Source organism: Schistocerca cancellata, chromosome 5, assembly GCF_023864275.1.
Source record: "Schistocerca cancellata isolate TAMUIC-IGC-003103 chromosome 5, iqSchCanc2.1, whole genome shotgun sequence".
Taxonomy (NCBI): domain Eukaryota; kingdom Metazoa; phylum Arthropoda; class Insecta; order Orthoptera; family Acrididae; genus Schistocerca; species Schistocerca cancellata.
The window spans coordinates 179,947,299-179,966,587 of NC_064630.1; positions in this window are offsets into that span (position 1 = coordinate 179,947,299).

The window sequence follows — 19,289 nt, forward strand, 5'->3', positions numbered from 1 at the left end:
TCATACTGTTTGTGGTTCATCAGTAATGGAAGGCCCTCCAAAGATTACTGAGAGAGAGGTGTCGTTCTAGGTCCAGTCCAGTGACATTTAAGTGGGAAGCAAGCACTGTTCTTTGCTACGCTGCTGTAAGTGGTATGTAGTGGCAGCAGGTTGTAACATCATCAGTAATGTATTCGCACAAGTTTCAGAGTCATTTACTGTTGCTGGGGCTAAGGGTGTAGTGGGGGGGGGGGGGGGGACGGTAGAGGCCGGGAGGGGGGGAGTGTAGGGGAGTGACGGTTAAATTCCGTCACATACGAAAGAGATTTGAACTCCCTCCCACACGCGCTGTCGTGGTCAGAGAGCAACGCCAAAGTAGCGTCCACGTCGACGACGCCTGTCGAGAGGACGCCCTGCGGCTGCTTTGAGGCTGCTCCCTTCCCCTGTTATCAAATTCATGTGTGCCAGCCATCAAATGAACGCAGGAGAGACATCTTGGATTGCATGGACATTTCTTGCAGGATGCACCGATCTCAGACGAAATGGGAATCGCTAACGGATTCTCCATCAAGGATACGATTTCAGAGCATGAGCCTTCTCTGTTTCTCTTGTCTATACGCCGTGTCTGGCTTGCTGTAAAATTTCACAGAGGCAGACTGCTCTGGGTTACTGACGCCGGCAGTAGCGACAGAAGATGAAACTGCATATTACAGACTATGGCGTTTACCATTAGTTGACGTTGACAGAGTTGTGTTATCTTGTGTTGCCTCTTCGGTGTGCGTCACTGTGCGTTAATTCAAGAAGTCAGCAGTGTCAGTTTTCTAAGATTCAGTTTGGTCGCTGTATATTTTTCTTGACCATTTTATTTAAACTGGTATTATGTGACATTTAATGCGGGGGCTGATTTGAAGTGATTAGTGTAATTGTTAACTTGATATTAAATAGTATGATAGTTGTGGTGTCACCGCCAGACACCACACTTGCTAGGTGGTAGCTTAAATCGGCCGCGGTCCATTAGTACATGTCGGACCCGCGTGTCGCCGCCATCAGTACTTGCAGACCTAGCGCCACCACATGGCAGGTCTAGAAAGACGGACTAGCACTCGCCACAGTTGTACGGACGACATTGCTAGCGACTAGACGTACGAGGCCTTCCTCTCATTTGCCGAGAGACAGTTAGAATAGCCTTCAGCTAAGCACATGACTACGACCTAGCAAGGCGCCATTAGCCTTACCTACTTTGAGAGTTATAGTATAAATGTCTCAAGAAGAACGCTGTATTCATCAGAGAATAAAAGTTAAGTATAAAGCAACTACGTACTTTTCTTGCTACCATTCAATAGTTATCCTGTTTCAGACTTCACGCCCGTCTGCATTAGTTAGCGTGCCTTTCGGCTACCTCCGAGTGGTGTGGCTGTCTTGCTACGCCACAACAATAGTATTACATACTGCTATTGTTGAAGTCAATATATGCACATCAGGTTATTTCTTTCATTTGGTTCATTCTTTGACAGAATTCAATAAATTTTGAAAGAGTTGCGCAACTTCCTAAGTAATGGCGCTTTCATATTGTTCGAATTATTGTAAATCTTCGGGGTCGTTACACAAGGTCATTATAAAATACCTGACGGATGCTATTTTTATTGTTTTGAGTGACTTGATTTTGGGGGTCATTGTGTATGCTTATTGTAAAACTGTAATCCTGTGGCTCAATTCTTTATAGAGTATTCACTTTAATGCATGGGTTTTCGCATTCAATAAAAATTGGTCATTTAAGAATGTTTAACCCATCCACAAGCTCAGCGGCACCACTTTCTCTAGCGTCAAAATCAGGAATTCAGTAGTGTGTGACGTTCCGGAAGCTACCCAAGGGCAAGCAGCAGCAAGCCCTTTAATTTATTATATATTTTCATTCTCATATACTTTGGAGTCTGTGCATAATTTACAACTGGTGCATGGGTAGCATTTTTCTTCTACTTTCTGGTACTGTATGTGTGGTTAAAATGATTCTTCTCAAATAATTTTTGTCTGTAAGTGCCATTCTGAGCGGAAACCTACGCTCAAATTTTAAAAAATATCAAGTGCGGCCCCCTAAGTCACCATTGAAAAAGATCTGCTATTGTCACCTCTGTCTTGGTTAGTGTCTCAAGAGAATTCCACAAAACTACAACAAAAGCAGCGATTTATTTTCGACTGGCTTGTTAACCATTTGTAGTTTTCAGAGAAGCGTCATGAGTGGCGTATTTTGAGTAAAGTCTACAATGAACCTGTTGCCATACTAAAATCTGCTTGTTTTGCCTAAACACAGCGGAGTTTACACAGTGTCACCACACTAGCGTGTTGTGCTGACGCAAATGCGAAAGTGTGCTGCAAAAGTGATTCATTGAGAATTATTAATTGAGGAAAAGTAAAGCCAACAGCTTTTAAGAAAGTGCATCCTCGTTACAAAAATAAGCATGTAATACCTTCACTTATGTTGTTCTAAAACCCACGGCATTTCTCTTTACATCAGGTATCGAAGGCAGTTAAAAATTATACTCTTTTGTCGAAAAAAATCTGTGGTTATCGGAATAACACGGTAGATAATGAAGCCATATGGCAAAGTCCTCTCCCCTTTGCGTGCTCTCGTTTGCAAAACTCTCATTCCAATATCTCAAACCGCTTATGAAATACGACGAATGTTGTCGATATTTCATTCTATCGTTATCGCTGGCACGTGTGCGCTACATCAGACCAATTTTCTCGGGGTTGGTGACAAATAGGGACTTCCGCAAAACTCTAAAGATATACTGAATAAGTCACGTAAATTTCATACACAGCAACATATTATGCAATATGCATGAAACCAAAAATCATAGCCACCCCTATTTTTCGTTGCAAACTTTATCGAATGTCGTGCAGTGTCTTGCTTTAACGCACATATCACAGTAACTATGACCATTAATGAACTGCTGAGCACATAATAATGAACGCAACGTAAAAATCTGTAAGTAACCCCAAAAATTTAACTACTTCCCAACAGTTTCTCCGTCATCGTTTGCGAAAGTGTAATGTGAATTAAAAAGTACAGAGATGCTCGAACCACCGATCTGAGACTGTTTTCTGTATGTCTTGTAAGTTTTTGGGCAGTTGTGGGAACATTTGCATACTATGCATATTTACAAAAATTTGCTTACATAGCAAAAGAATGTAACTTCAGTATTTCCCATTACGAAAAACTTAAGCAAACTGCCTAGTGATATGAAGAAATGATATCCACTGTCAAGAGGGTTTGAGAGATAGTCAGTACACATGTCAACTCGCGGTATCACTATGTTCCAAAAAGCCACTCATTAAAAGTGGATTTTTCCGGGGCTCAAACCTTGCATTCTATTGAAAACAAGAAATTATCGTGGAGTGTTTTTGATAGTTCTTCGGCTAGGGACCGTTTGTGTATCCAGCAGAAGGATCGTCTCCCTATAGCTATCCTACAGTGCACTGTCAAATGTGGAATATTACACATTTTCCCCAGCTTACGCAAATGACGCAAATCGATTGGTTGTTTTTGCATTAGGCGTGGTCTACGGTACACCTTAAGAGGATTTTGGAGGCACCACTTATTCTTGGGCGGTTCCTGAGAAAACCTGGGAAAAAAGTTTTGCAGCATTTTTTCACCTTCAACCGGGGATATATAAACAACCAACCGAAGCAAATTGCTCAAAAGTTGACGATATATTTTACTTCTTTTCTCCAAATTCTGTCTCCGTTATCGCGAAATACCCCAAAAACATGGTTTTTATGTACCAAAACTGAGCCGCACTTTAAAAGGTGGCTATGCACCGCAAATAGCTGGAACTTCAAAGATATACGTCCATCTCGAGCAACCTGAAAATTTTCTTGATATCGTCATCCGTTTCCGAGATACAAAAGTTCAAAGTATTGCACATATAAGATACGCTCGTAAAATCAAATGTGAGATGAAAACGTGGTGTATAAACTGACGTAGTACGGAGAAATGTTCCATAAAGTGTCTCCGTTATCGTCGGAAGGGTTCTGGAAACCCTATGTTATAGTACTGAAGCAAACGCAAAATTTTTGTGCACTTAAATCCGGTCTGAGATGTAAGATTAGTTTAACGTTATTTCTGTTTCACATAAGCAAACTGTCAACATTTTGCTGCCGCTTAAAGTACCTTTCGTGAGTGACATGCCCTTTTGTAGCAGAGGAAAAAAAAACGAACCAGCGAAAAAAGGTTCCTACTGGGGCACAATAAAGGCGAATATGCTTCCGCTTAAGAGACTCTGACTGAGAAGTGGAATACCGAATACCCCATTCTACCTTCCTCAGAACCTTTAAAGAATTTCCCAAAAATGTTGGCATGCAAACGCATATGCGCTCTTTTATGCTGATAGAGAAGGAGACAGGGGAAATAGCAATGAGATGGAAAGGTACTGTGAGAGGAAGAAAGGACATTAGTAGTAGTGGGACGTTGTTGGCAGTGGCACAAGAGTGGTGGGAAAAGTGTGAAGAAGAGAGTGCCAGTCAGAGAGAGGAATAAAGAGGAGAAAGTGGAAGTAGGTGGAGGTAGTAATAATGAGAGCACAATATGACAACGAGGAAGAGAGACAGAGAGTGAAAGAGAGAGAGAGAGAGAGAGAGAGAGAGAGAGAGAGAGAGGGTGACAATGAAAAGAGACAGTAGCACTAGGTAGGAAGGAATGACATTTTTGTTGGAAGAGACACCAAGAGGGAGGCAGTGACAATGAGAAAGGAGACAGTGACAGTTATAGAGACGCAAAGCAGTAATGACAATGAGCTGGGCTGAATCAGTGAGTAAGAATGGGAAAGTCGGTATGATCGACTTAGAGCGACGGTATAGTGAGTGTGAGCGAATTATTGGTATGGGAGCTTGTGGATTGAGAGCTGAATGGATGTTGAAAAGAGCACGAACATATTCGCGTGTCAAACATTTTGGAAACTTTTCATAGGTGCTCTGGAGCGTAGAATGAAGCAGCTGGTACCCCATATTTTAGTCAGTCTTTTAAGTGGGAGCATACTCTCTTTTTTATGCTGGTGAATGAAGGCATAAACTCAATGTTTGGATAGTATGCTAAGTAGGGTAGCTATCTAAGGCCCGTCTGAAGAAACCACATACTAGACTCTGCAGATGTCCACAGTCCCTACGTTTCCGCTCTTTCAGTTGACCTGCAGCTGTAAACGAAAATCGTTATGACATCTTGGTGCCTCAAAAACTTCAATATTTCAGAACTTCGTGGATACCGTTATGCAATATAATTTTGTGTTTGTCTAAACTAAAATGCTCCTGTGAACTATGGTGAAGGCTTTCATTGGCACAAGACATTCGAAACTAGCCTGGGTAAGTTACAAATACTGGAATACTGTCTTTGAAATTCTGAAGTGCAGGGATAAAATATAAGGGGCGAAAGGCTATTTGCAATTTGTACAGAAACCAGATGGTAATCATAAGAGTCAATCGGAGCACTGGCTGAGCAAGCAGTAAAGAAAACAGAAGAAAAATTTTGAGTAGCAATTTATGTCTAAGTGGAAGAAATAAAAACTTGTGGTTTGCTGATGACATTGCAATTCGGTCAGAGATAGCAGAGTGCATCGAAGAGCAGTTGAACTGAAAGGACGATACCTTCAAGAGATGATATAAGATGAACTTCAACAGAAGCAAAACGTGGATAATGGGAGGTAATCGAATTAAATCAGATGATACTAAGGGAATTAGGTTAGGGAATGAGACACTTAAACTAGCAGATGAAATTTGCTATTTGGGATGCAAAATAACTGATGATGGTCGAGAAGGGACGAAATAAAATTTAGGCTGGCAGTGGCAAGAAAATCTTTTGTGACGAAGAGAAATTTGTTGTCGTCGAGTATAGATTTAAGTGTCAGGAAGTCCTTTCTGAAAGTGTTTTATGGAGTGTAGGAATGTATGGAAGTGGAATATGGACGATAAACGGTTTAGACAAGAAGAGAATAGAAGGTTTTGAAAAGTGGTGCTACAGAAGAATTCTGAAGATTAGATGGGTAGATCACGTAACTAATGAGGAGGTACTGTATAGAATTGGGGAGAGGACAAATTTGTGGTACAGCTTGACTAAAAAAGGGATCGGTTTGTGCGACACATTTTGGGGCATCAAGGGATCATCTAGTTAGTACTATAGGGAAGTGTGTGGAGGGGGGAGGAGGCAAAAATCGTAGAGGCAGATCGAGAGCTGCAGCTTGGAGTAGTTACTCGGGGCTGAAGAGGCTTGCACAGGATAGAGTAACAATGAGACCTGCATCAAACCAGTCTTTGGACTGAAAACCACAACCGCGACAACAATAAAGTTACGAATTGCTGGGAGGGGGAAGTCAGCCTGTTAGGGCCTCAACCTGTTCCACCATAATTCGCAGTGGTGTGCATCTAACAGCTTGTCTGCGTTCTCAGCATATTAACTGGAAGTGTTCCAACTCTTTAGAAGGAGCACTTGCACATTTCTAGAGTGTATGTACGCCGAATACGACTACTGTTTTTTCTGGAAGAAAAAGCAGAACCGTGTTGATGTGTACCTCTCCCGGATAATGTGTTGAAGCTAAGTGTGATACCTGATGTCTAAACTTCATCACATTAGTTAAAACGTGAATGCAGTTTTTGACACAGAAATGAAAAGGAGTAGCACCGAGTTGATACTACACGACCAACCATCCCCGAAAGAAGCACGAGTACACACATCTGAGAATTAGGAATGATCATCGCATTCTTCAAATGCAAAGGCATGGTGTACTCTCATTCAATTTAAAGAGATAATACAGTCACAGCAGCATACTACAGACATATCATGAGGAAATTCAAGAAGGATCGAATTCCAAAGAGAGAGAAGAACATTAGGGAAAAAATTGCTTCAGACTACATTAAAAAGCTCATCGTTTTATAACGATCGATTTCATGATTTCTAGCCTCATAAACAGAACCGTGTTGATGTGTGCCTCTCCTGGATAATGTGTGTTGAAAATAAGGGTAGCCCGATACACATTCTGTAACCTTCCACTGAGGTTGTCACTCCAATAACGGTGCTGTGGATTCCCGGTTTTGATATCTCAAGTTGTTTTTAGAAGAAACATAGACGTAAGTAAGACATGGTGCTAAGACGTATATGTATTAGACGCCTAGATCTATAATATAGTAAATTGAAGCATTTATTTGCAATATTAGGCGACTTTTTCCCCAATTAATCATAAAACTGTGTTACCCATAGCCACATCAAAGATGGAAAGTTTAGAAAGAAACGATTGGTTTCGTGGTGGAAGCTCTATCGGTATACTACCATTACGCACACGGTCCTAACCGTGGTCGCTATTTTGCCATTACCCTATTAACCTCACGCTACATACCTGGCACTGCCAAAAATAACATAAAGGAACGTTGTTTTGATAATGAAACTGAGGGAGGAACAACCTTAGAAGCAAGTGCTTGGCAAAGAACAGCGCTCACCACTTCTACCAGGGGTCATAAGGATGAGGCGAGGAGTATGTTAAAGGCAAGAAAAGTTTGAATAACAAACTCCTAAAATAAAGGTTTAGAAAATGAGTGCCAGTCTTTATTGAACATCACTTGTACCACAGTTATACAAGACACTGGCCTCTCGACTTACAAGTTCAACCTGTAGCTTTATTGGATGGTAGAATCTTAGTGGTGTAAGATCAGCATACTACTACTTAAGTGGTACTATCGGCTATTGAACGGATTCATTAATTTCCCACCAGGTAACTCCTCAACCAGCCTGAATGAATATCACTTCAGAATGGAAAAATGCTAAGCAGTATCAGGAGTCGAGCCTACGACTTCCATATGACAGGCAAGCTGTCAGCCCTTGCAAGGTGGTAGCTTCAAATAAGATTAGAAACACAAATCCCATGTATTCTGCAGATGTAAAGCAGCAGTATCTTTAGAGGTGACAAAAGCCTAAAGGCGCATTTAGAAAGGAAGAAATAAAGGTGGTTTTAAATTTTTGGGAGGTTCGTCTTACCGCATCTTCTCACACATGGTGTAAAACGCTTATTCCATATTTAAACAGACAATTTCGTTGCAGAACTAATGTATCCAGAATGAAATTTTCGCTCTGCAGCGGAGTGTGCGTTGATATGAAACTTCCTGGAAGGTTAAAACTGTGTGCGGCACCAAGACTCGAACTCGCGACCTTTGCCATTCGCAGGAAGTACTCTACAATCTGAGCTACCTAAGCACGACTGACACCCCATCCTCACAGCTTTACTTCCACCAGTATCAAGTATGTTGTATGTAAGCATATTTTTGGTGAAACTGAAGTTAAAGCCATATTACTATAAACGAGAATTCCAATTTTTCTTTAGTTCCTTCTAATGAATATTTTTTGTGTTAGGTAACGATTAAATTACCATTCAAGGAGCTATTCGAATCATATCGTTGAGGCTTTAATTGCTGAAAGAATCTACGACCTTCTATGGTTTACACTTTTGTTAAAAAATAAAATTAAAAAGAAATCAATGACATTTAACGTTTCCCAATTTAGACGCACGTGAGTAAAATGTTTTAGGGTTTCCTGCAGTGAAACTAATCATTATTGGACTACGATAACGGAGGCAATATTGGTCTATATCTTATATGTAACTCACTAATATGGAATAATATGTCTGTGTGTGGGTTCGGGGAGGAGGGACACACATGCGTACTGTCTTGAAGCGGAGGGGAATGTAAGTGAGAAACGCGTCTGCATAATTTATTACTTCCTACTCCTACTTCCCATATCGTTACTTCTGTCACATTACGTGACAAATAAATGTTTTTTTTAATTTCTTCTCCTCATGTTAGGTGAGTGAAGATATCGCCATAGCCATCACAGTGTTTGTTACGCGACCATTTCCGTCCAAACTGTTGCATACCATAATAAAACTCCATTACATTAAAAGATCCCTCTAATCTAAATTAATTCTCAGTTAGAAATGAGAATTAGAGTATAGTTATAGGTAACATCAGTAATTACCATACCTAATTATTAAAATTCCACATTGATTTCTCATTTTGGAGGACTGTTTAAATATGTACTTCGGAATCCTATTCAGTAAATGTTAAGTAGACGCCAGCAGAAAATGGAAGAATGAGGCAATGTCGAGACATTAGGGGAAAGCAGTCGCCTTCAAAAGACAAGCACCAACACTATTGGGGGAGGGTGTCCATTGTGCATGCCGACAGACTTGGGCAGTTCTAGCAGGACAATGCGACACCATACACGTCCAGAATTGCAAGAACAGTCTGCTGAGTACAAACGTTTCCGCCCTGCAGGATTCATGGTGTCAGTTCCCTCCAACGCTACTTCAGACATTAGTATCCATGGCACGTCGTGCTGCGGCACTTCTGCGAGCTCTTGGGGAGGGGCCCTACACCATATTAGGCCGGTGTACCAAGTTTTTTTGACTCTTGAGCGTATTTTCAATATTCCATGTCCACAGGCGCTAAGGAGGCACGTCGCGAGCTAACAGATATGAGCTGTGCCGTATTGTAATGTCCTGCACCCAGCAGAAGGCCCATACTCCGAGAAATGTAAGACAGGACAGAGCAAAAATTAAATCTGTGTAGTGGAGGTAGAAGATAGACCACACAGTTTCTCTGTGTTTAAGAGCACAGCACCTGCAACTTCCAGGCTGGTGTCCAGCTAACTGAATTGTTGTTGACTCTGCAAAGAATTAGTAAGAGCCGCAACCAGTGGATAATATAAATAAATTCTTGAGTTGGAGAATAGAATTCACTTATGCGTATGTGGAGAAGGCATTACTGGGTGAAACGAGTGATACGACAGATACTGGATGTCAGATACTACCTGTTTCTGAGTTCCAGCATAAAAAAAACCATGACTGGTTAATTTTATCAAAATTTAGTATGGAAAGGAGGTGCTGCCTTATTATATCTGGTGATCAAACATGAAAGTTTCGCTGACATTGGTGATAAAATCATACACAAGGGTCACACTCTAAAAGGTAGAGCAAAAATTCATCAATTGCTGGGAACACACTGTGGGACTACTTCGAGACTTGCCAGAGGAGACGTCAGTAAAGGTCAGTAAAGAGAGGGACTTTGATACCGGCCCTCTGGTAATGAGCATCCTTCCGCACAGGCTAGAGGACTTATCATTTTGCTGCCGCTACCGCAGCCACACATAGGCACAGAGAACGGTAGGTATGACGAGCAACTGCAGCATTCTCAAATCGAGTTATAGAATGTACGTGAAGATTTCTGATTGGCGTTACGACTTTCACATTTTTAATTCAAGTACTTTCATTATCAATCCAAAGCTCAACACGTACTCAATCAAGACAGTAAGTGCATGCGTGGTTCTTTCAACAGCTCTTTCTTTCCTCTCTGATTAATATTCCGCAATCGCTGCGTAACATCCTTGAATATATTTGTTTCGTCAAATGTTGTGCTGACTTAAAAATATTAATTTCAACATCATTAATTGTTCTTCGCCAAGGTGCTGATACTTTTAATTCCACTGTACCCCTATTAGGCCTTCATGAATGAAAAGCTACCTATCTTCGTGCTCTTGTGTTCTCTACAGGGAACGAAAATAAATAGGGTTTTATAGTGTCCGATGTTTCATTCTGTTGTTTGATAAACTCAATATTTTATCTTCTTGTGCGTTACAGCACCCATGTTTCATGTGACTTAGGGCCATCCCTGTTTAATAAATACAAATATTGAGTTATCCACTATGCGACGCCTGTAATTAAATTCACGTGATCCTATGATGAGGGCAACAGCCTTGTCACAGTGGTCAAACTCGTTCCTGTCAGATTAGCGAAGTTAAGCGTTGTCGGGCCGCCATACGCTGTTAGCAAGCAAGGTGCGCTTAGCTCTTGCGGTGCCAATTTAGGGTTATTGCACGAAGTAGGAGAAGCCCCAGTTCCGAAAACGACAGTGGTATGGAAAGCTGTGTGATGACCACATGCCCCTCCAGTGTGCATCTATGACACCTTTCGGCTGAGGATGACACTGTGGTAGGTCGCTACCGTTGGGCCTTCCGAAACCTGTTGGGACAGGACCCATGGGAAGAGATCTTTATATCGATAAGAACATACGGTACAGGTCTTTCTGACATCCACTGGGGTATGTTGACGGCTCAGCTGTAACATCACAAGATGCTCCGATAGCGGTTTACATACACTACTGGCCATTAAAATTGCTACACCACGAAGATGACGTGCTACAGACACAAAATTTAACCGACAGAAAGAAGATGCTGTGATATACAAATGATTAACTTTTCAGACCATTCACATACGGTTGGCGCCGGTGACGACACCTACAACGTGCTGACATGAGGATAGTTTCCAACCGATTTCTCATACACAAACAGCAGTTGACCGGCGTTGCCTGGTGAAATGTTGTTGTGATGCCTCGTGTAAAGAGGAGAAATGCCTACCATCACGTTTCCGACCTTGATGGAGGTCGGATTGTAGCCTATCGTGATTGCGGTTTATCGTATCGCGACATTTCTGCTCGCGTTGGTCGAAATTCAATTACTGTTAGCAGTATATGGAATCGGTGGGTACAGGAGGCTAATGCGGGACGCCGTGATGGACCCCAAAGGCCTCGTATCACTAGCAGTCGAGATGACAGGCATCTTATCCGCATGGCCGTAACGGATCGTGCAGCCACGTCTCGATCCCCAACAGATGGGGACGTTTGCAAGACAACAACCAGTTGCACGAACAGTTCGACGACGTTTGCAACAGTATGGACTATCAGCTCGGAGACCATGGCTGCGGTTACCCTTGACGCTGCATTACAAACACGAGTTCCTGCGATGGTGTACTCAACGACGAACCTGGGTGCACAATGGCAAAACGTCATTTTTTCTTATGAATCCAGGTTCTGTTTACGGCATCATGATGGTCGCATCCGTGTTTGGCGACATCGCGGTGAACGCACATTGGGAGCGTGTATTCGTCATCACCATACTGGCGTATCACCCGGCGTGATGGTAAGGGGTGCCATTGGTTACACGTCTCGGTCACCTCTTGTTCGCACTGACGGCACTTTGAACAGTGGACGTTACATTTCAGATGTGTTACGACCCGTGGCTCTACCCTTCATTCGATCCCTGCGAAATCCTACATTTCAGCAAGTTAATGCACGAGCGCATGTTGCAGGTCCTGTACGGGCTTTTCTCGATACAGAAAATGTTCGACTGTCGCCCTGGCCAGCACATTCTCCAGATCTCTCACCAACTGAAAACGTCTGGTCAATGGTGGCCGAGCAACTGGCTCGTCACAATACGACAGTCACTACTCTTGATGAACTGTGGTATCGTGTTGAAACCTCATGGGCAGCTGTACCTATACACGCCATCCAAGCTCTGTTTGACTCAATGCTCGGGCGTAGCAAGGCCGTTATTACGGTCAGAGGTGGTTGTTCTGCGTACTGATTTGTCAGGATCTATGCACCCAAATTGCATGAAAATGTAATCACATGTCAGTTCTAGTATAATATATTTGTCCAATGAATACCCGTTTATCATCTGCATTTCTTCTTGGTGTAGGAGTTTCAATGGCCAGTAGTGCACTTGTGTCTGTCTTTGAAACGAAATGTCATTATCGACACTTCGATACCTCTTGTTTTGAGGACAGCTGTACAATTTAGTTGCAGCACTATAAGCTAATCGTTTCTGGGCTCTCTTTCTACACTTCCTTTTATTTTCACAGATTGGAAACGGAAAATCTTGGTGTCATTTACTCTAGGTACATGACGCGCTGCAAATGCCATGATACCCCTGGCGTTAGAAATTCCTAAATACTGTGCCACGTGAGGAATGTGACCTCACTGCCGGTGTAACGAAACCACTTAATATTCTCGTCAACAGCAAATGCCCTGCCAGCGTTCTTGTTTCATACCGTTAATCTACCTGCCACGTGATCCGAGACAGCAGCCATAATGAGAGGTCAGTGTACCTTTCGTGGTGCTCGCCACATGCACGCGACGTAATAATTGCATACGTGATTACCGGCGCTAATTACCGCCAGTACAATGTGTGCGCCCACATCTGCCCGCGTCCCGTCTCCGCGACATGTTTCATTGATACATCACTGTCCTCCTCCACGTCAGTTACTTGCTAACACTATGTGCCCAGCTCTACTCGATACGCACGGTATCAAACGTCCATTTCCACGAACGCTATTCAACGCAATTACCTGCATTACTACAGAACTCGGTAGTGCACAGATTTACCACGCGCATCGAATTTCGTCCGTGTGGCGAACAAAGTATACTGAGTACTAATTATACATCGATCATGTTGATACAGAGCCGAAATCTGTTTCCAAAATAAGTAAAGACTGTTTACTGTTGTAACGTGATGTGAGAGAGATAGTTAAGACTTGGATTTCATTCGATACGTGTTATTTCGTTTTGACAATTGCAGTGGTAGCTTTTTAGTGTGCTAAACTAAAATTCCTAGGTAACAGATTAAAAAAAATTTCCATTTCTCTGAAAATGTGTCGTTGCAATTCCCATGTTACGCGTTTTTTTTTTTGGGGGGGGGGGGGGGGGTACTGTTATTACCTATACATGGTGCATAAGAGTAAATAAGTAGATCTAATTAAAGCCGGCCAGTTAATCCACTCTCTCGCTTCTGTAATCACACAGGAAAAATGTGACGCCTAATCCTAAATGTTCACTACTGTTGTGCAATATCTTTCCAGTTTACTAACGCGGAGTATAGATGTCTGCTGAGCTTCTTTTTGAAAAAAAAATGTCATCAGTCCCATGTGAGTAAAATGGGGTTCCTATTCACTAAAGTTTACTTACGTTACGAGAACAAACAGTGTACCGATTTTAGATTAAAACGAATGGGCTGAAAAGTCTACAATCCCATTAATGAAAGACAAAAATAATTACTTACATTGTACTTGACATTCTGCTTAAATAACATACGTCAGTTAACTTACATTGCCTCGTAAGTTGTTCAATGCTCAGTGCTGTTTCCTTCGTTAAATTTTACAACTGAACGAGTTATCGTGTTCATAATCCCACAGAAGACATAAAATTTCATTTGTCCATCCAAAAACCACGAGAATTTGGCCATATAATAGAATAATTATTGTTCTTAATAGCGACATATTTGCTGCTCATTTCTTAAGGGGAGTCGGATGGATGTTTGGTTCAAAATTTTTGATTTGCATTTTTTGCACTTTTTTTGTTACCCGTATGTTAGGGTTTAAAATTATCCCAAATTTATTAATTTATTTTGAGGGGTTTCCGTTTTACAAGCGTTTTAGTAAAACCCCGCAACGCACACTTTTCATGAACTCAACCTTCTTTTTACTCGCTAGTGACTACTTGTTACAGTACTGCTGTTTGAAAGCTTAGTTGGTAACACTGATGAAATACTGTTGGCAACAATGATGAACACAGCTGCCAGTTTACTTTGTTATTTTCAGTTCTTTGTTTGTGGTGATTGAAAGTGAAGTTTGTTTACGATATTCGTATTTCAGTGTTTAGATCTCAGCAAATAAGTTATGTAAAAATGCCGTGAATACGAAACGAGAAAAGAAAACGCGAATTCAGTGGGGTGAGATGTAACCAAAAACAGTTATTGCATCGTGGTGAATCTGAAGTGGAAGTTCGTTGTGAAGGTGAGCCTAGGCCTAGTACTAGTGCTGAAGCTGCTTGTGCTTCTAAAACAAGCTCTTCTTCTAAGAAGCTTACCCGTAAACTTGGCTAAATAAGATATATATGGAAAAGAAGAAGGTTGCTATGATATTGTTAATATCAACAGTTTAAGTAGCCTAGTTAGGCAGAATGCGGTGTGAGTAAAATGTAAAGGAACCCTTACCGTCTCTACTGGAACCAGGCGAGGCTTACAAGTACCGATAGTAACAAAGTGCAGTGATGTTCTTTTGATGTGTCCACTACTAATTCCCCATGCTTACCAGACTCTAAACAATCAGAAGTGAATGTACGATTAGCTTACGCATTCCGATGTATTAGAAAAGGTGAAGAAGCGGCAAAAACTTTCTGCGATGTAATGAACTTGCCGACTCCGCCACCTTTCAAATATTACAATAAGATGCTTCGAGATGCTGCAAAAGAGGTCTGTGAAGATAGTATCAAGGCTGCTGTTGAAGGAAGTGTCAGTGAATATGATCGTAATAGAGACTTGAAAGCAATATTTCACGGATCGTGGCAACCTAGGGGCCACACTTCACTCCGTGGAATTGTAACTGCAATAGCATAAAACACAGGCAAGGTAATTGATGTTAAAATTTTATCCATGTATTGCAGATGCGAAAATAGAATGACCACCAATCATGCTGCTGATTGCCTAGCTAACTACTCTGGAGTAACTGGAGGAATGGACATAAAAGGAGTTGTGGAAATGTTCCAAGAATCGCTGCCGAAATTCGGAGTGCGGTAAAAGTATTATTTGGGAGAAGGGGACAGTGTTTCTTACCCTAAGGTTTGTATGGGCAAACCATATGGTCCCGACTTCTCAACTGAGAAATTGGAATGTTGCGGTCACGTCCAGAAGCGGATGGGTAGTAAATTGAAACATTAACTTGGGAAAACAAAACTTTCCGATGGAAAAACCATCGGGCGCCGTGGCAGCCTTGCCGGTGACGTTATAAATCAAATACAACTATATTATGGCCTACCTGTAAGAAGGAATGCTACAAAAACTCTAAAGGACATGAAGGCAGCAATCTGGGCAGAATTTTTTCATTTGACGGCCACCAACGAAGACACATCTGGACACGGACTATGCCCCAAAGATGAGACAAGCTGTTGCAAATTCTGAAAAGCCCAACAGAAAAATGAGCCTTATGACCACAATGACCACACTCATCTTCCTTTCGGTGTCACGGAACAAATAAAACCCATATTTAGAGACTTGGCCCATCCTGACCTCTTGCGTAAGTGCACAAGAGATAGCCGTAAATAGTTTCCGCCATTTTCTACAGTTTCTATTGCTGTTACACATAAAGTTGCGTTTTGGGCAGCATTTGAAAATATTCCACTTCCTACATATTTAAGTAATGTATAATACATTAATAATTTTTCGATATATTATTAGTTCTTCAGGTACAGAATTTTACAGTTAGTAGAGCGATAATTATTGTTAGACCTATTTATATAATGTCTAAGCCATACTTTGTACTATTTTGTGCTGTGAAACAGAATGAGACCCTCTACCAGGGAATATGAGTTACTAGCAAGTGAAATGAGTTTTTTAATGTCTCAACAAACTGAAGTGTCTTGAAAATGGAAATCGGTGATAGTTTCCAATAGCTGCTATTTCAACACATATTTAACTTGTAACTGGCTTTCTATACTGTTTGTTAGTAACGTGATTAAGCTTATTAATTATGGTGTGTAGTAGAGTATTAATGTAAGAATGCCTAGGGGTCATGTCACGGATTGCGTGGCTCCTCCAGCTGGAGGTTCGAGTCCTCCCTCAGACATGGGTGTGTGTGTTGTTCTTACCACAAGTTAGTTTAAGATAGTTTAAGTACTGTGTAAGCCTAGGGACCGATGACCACAGCAGTTTGTTCCCTTAGGAATTCACGTACATTTGAAAATTTGAATGTAATAGTATCCACGCAATATTCCCGATTGCAACGCTTTTAAATTTCAGTCGAATTTCTATCAGTAGCAATTTTCACACAGGCGGATCAATATATGCATTCGAGAACAAGGAATGAAGCAAAACAAGCACAATTTGCTGCACTTTTCTGCACCTTTTTTGTGAGGTTACTACACTTTGCTCCATTTCCCTTCTGTTCCACGCTTAACCATCTTACCCCCATTTTGTCGACGTTTCAAAAGATCAAACAACTTTTTTCGCTTGCTCAAAAGGTGTTTAAGATATTGTTTAATATGAAGTGAACAGTGGTCAATAAATATAAAAAATTAATTTATGGAAAGCACACATATTATTTCATACCCTCTGGCAACAATGTCCAATTACAGCAACAATAATCAAGTAACAATGGTCAACCTGCAGCTTAGAAATCAAATGATACGTAAACAATCATACTGCAACAGTTGAAACATAATTCAGTCAGTGGTTGCATGAATAGAATGCTTCCTATCGATAGGCTGTGTATCGTCTTGTTTACTGTGTTTGTGCTTTACTAGAACTGATTTTTGACAACAAAGCACTCCGAAAGTGAAGAAGGAGAAGTTGTGTACACTTTCACAAGAATTCAAGACTCATTTTATCGAAACTGATGGCATCATTCTTCAATGTGCCGTCGGCGAAGTAAATATTGCATAGACAGGTCAATATATGCCTCTGGGGACGTGTAAAGGAGTAAAATAAGCAAGAGTTTGTTGCACCTCACTGTATTTTTTTGTGAGGTTACTACACTACGCGCCTTTCCCCTTCTATTCCAGGTTAAGTATCTTTACCTCATTTTTGTTGGAGCTTTTAAGAGATTGTAATTTTTTTTTTATCTTCGTGAATAGGATTTTAAGATACTGTTTAATCAGAAGTCAGCAATGATCAATAAATATTTAAATGTAATGTATGGAAAGAAGCAGTAGTTATCTATATCCCCAGAAACAATGGCCAATTTCAAGAACAACGGTCAACCTTAGTAATCTTGCTCCACCTGCAGCTGTGAAATCAAATAAAATTTAAACAGTGATGCTGCTGCAGTTGAAACATAAATTCAGATAAAGTTGGCATGAATTTAATGGGTCGTATCTATCGACTGTATATTGCCTTGTTGGTTGTGTTTTACTGGGACGGTTTTTTCACAATAGAATCAAACTGAAGATTAAGAAGAAGAGGCTGCGTGCATTTTCAAAAAACTCGAAGACTCAGTTTATCGAGATTGATGGCATCATTCTTCAATGTGCCGCCTGTGAAATAAGTATTACAATCGATGACAAACATCAAAGAACCAGAATGCTCTAGCAGATCCAGAACGATAAACATTTAACACAGAACACAGAACTTCGAAAGTCGGAACCTAAGCAAACTGCTCTGGTACACTCCTTCACTTCAGTGTCTGAAACGCAGGGGTCATAGAATGAGTTTAGTGCGGATATTTACCTGGCATTAATCTAGTCAGGAATTCCAATCCACAAGTTGAACAACCCTGCATCCATATAATTTATTGAGAAACATCCACAAAAGTCAGTACTGAATGAGAGCACTCTGAGAAAACGTTACATACAGCCAATTTTTGAGAGTTTTCACAGAAATGAGGAGGTTGGCAACCACAAAACCTGATTCGTTTTAAATGAAGCTACTGATGAGCGGGAAAGATATGTTTTGATTGTGTTGATTTTTGTCATCTGGTGAATGAGTAAAATCTATGGTCTTTAAAATATAGCTACTCGAGACAAATATATGCACGATAATGCAATGATTCAAAGATTTGTGTATGAACCTGTGACCAGGGAGTATACACTACGAGGAAGTCAGGCGCATGTGGTGACTGATCAAGCAGGCTACATGCCTTTAGCTTTCGAACGGTTGGAGGGCATATACTCCAACCTGAACCACGTGACATGTATTGCGTATGGACTACACCGTGTTTGCGAAAGTACCAGGGAGAATTACTGCACGGCAAATGACTTCATTGCTGCTCTCAGAAGATTCTGTTAAAGGCTCCTAGTCGTCAGGGTGGGACAGGGCTCCACCCTCCACAGTTTCCTGTCGTCATGAGATAGACTACTTGGACAAGATGAGCAGATTTCTTGTTGGAAAAATTTGATAAAATCAAACACTTCATTTGTGCCCTAGACTCAAAGGAGGAAGCCAACATTTGGAACTTTTTGCTGTGTATACGTATAAGTGTTGGCCTTGTGTGATTTAGAGTTTGGAACAAGGTGACAAGGTGTTGACTGGGAGGAATGGAGGAAGACGTTGATGAGGTTTAGGGGCATTTTAGATGGATTTGTAGAAGAAAAATTCAGATTAAATAATCCATATATGGAATCCTTAGCATCATATGGGGGGGGGGGGGCTTACAACATCTACTCAACTGGTTTCTGTAGATGTCGAGCAGAGTTTCTCCCTATCTAAGGAGCTATTGAGCTCAAAGCACCAGCGTCTTAGAGTCAAAAACATAGAAATGTTGTACGTAATCCAGTGCAACACAATCCAGTATACGGGACAAAGAGAGATTTATGGAGGTCGTTTATATCCAAATAAAGTTATTTCATCAGTACCTATTTGGTACTCTTTTGTATGAATTTTCAGAACCTTTTCCTTCCCATTTCTGACCATAGTTTGCACTGTAAAATCTCTTTACTAGTGATAAGAAACACTACAGTAG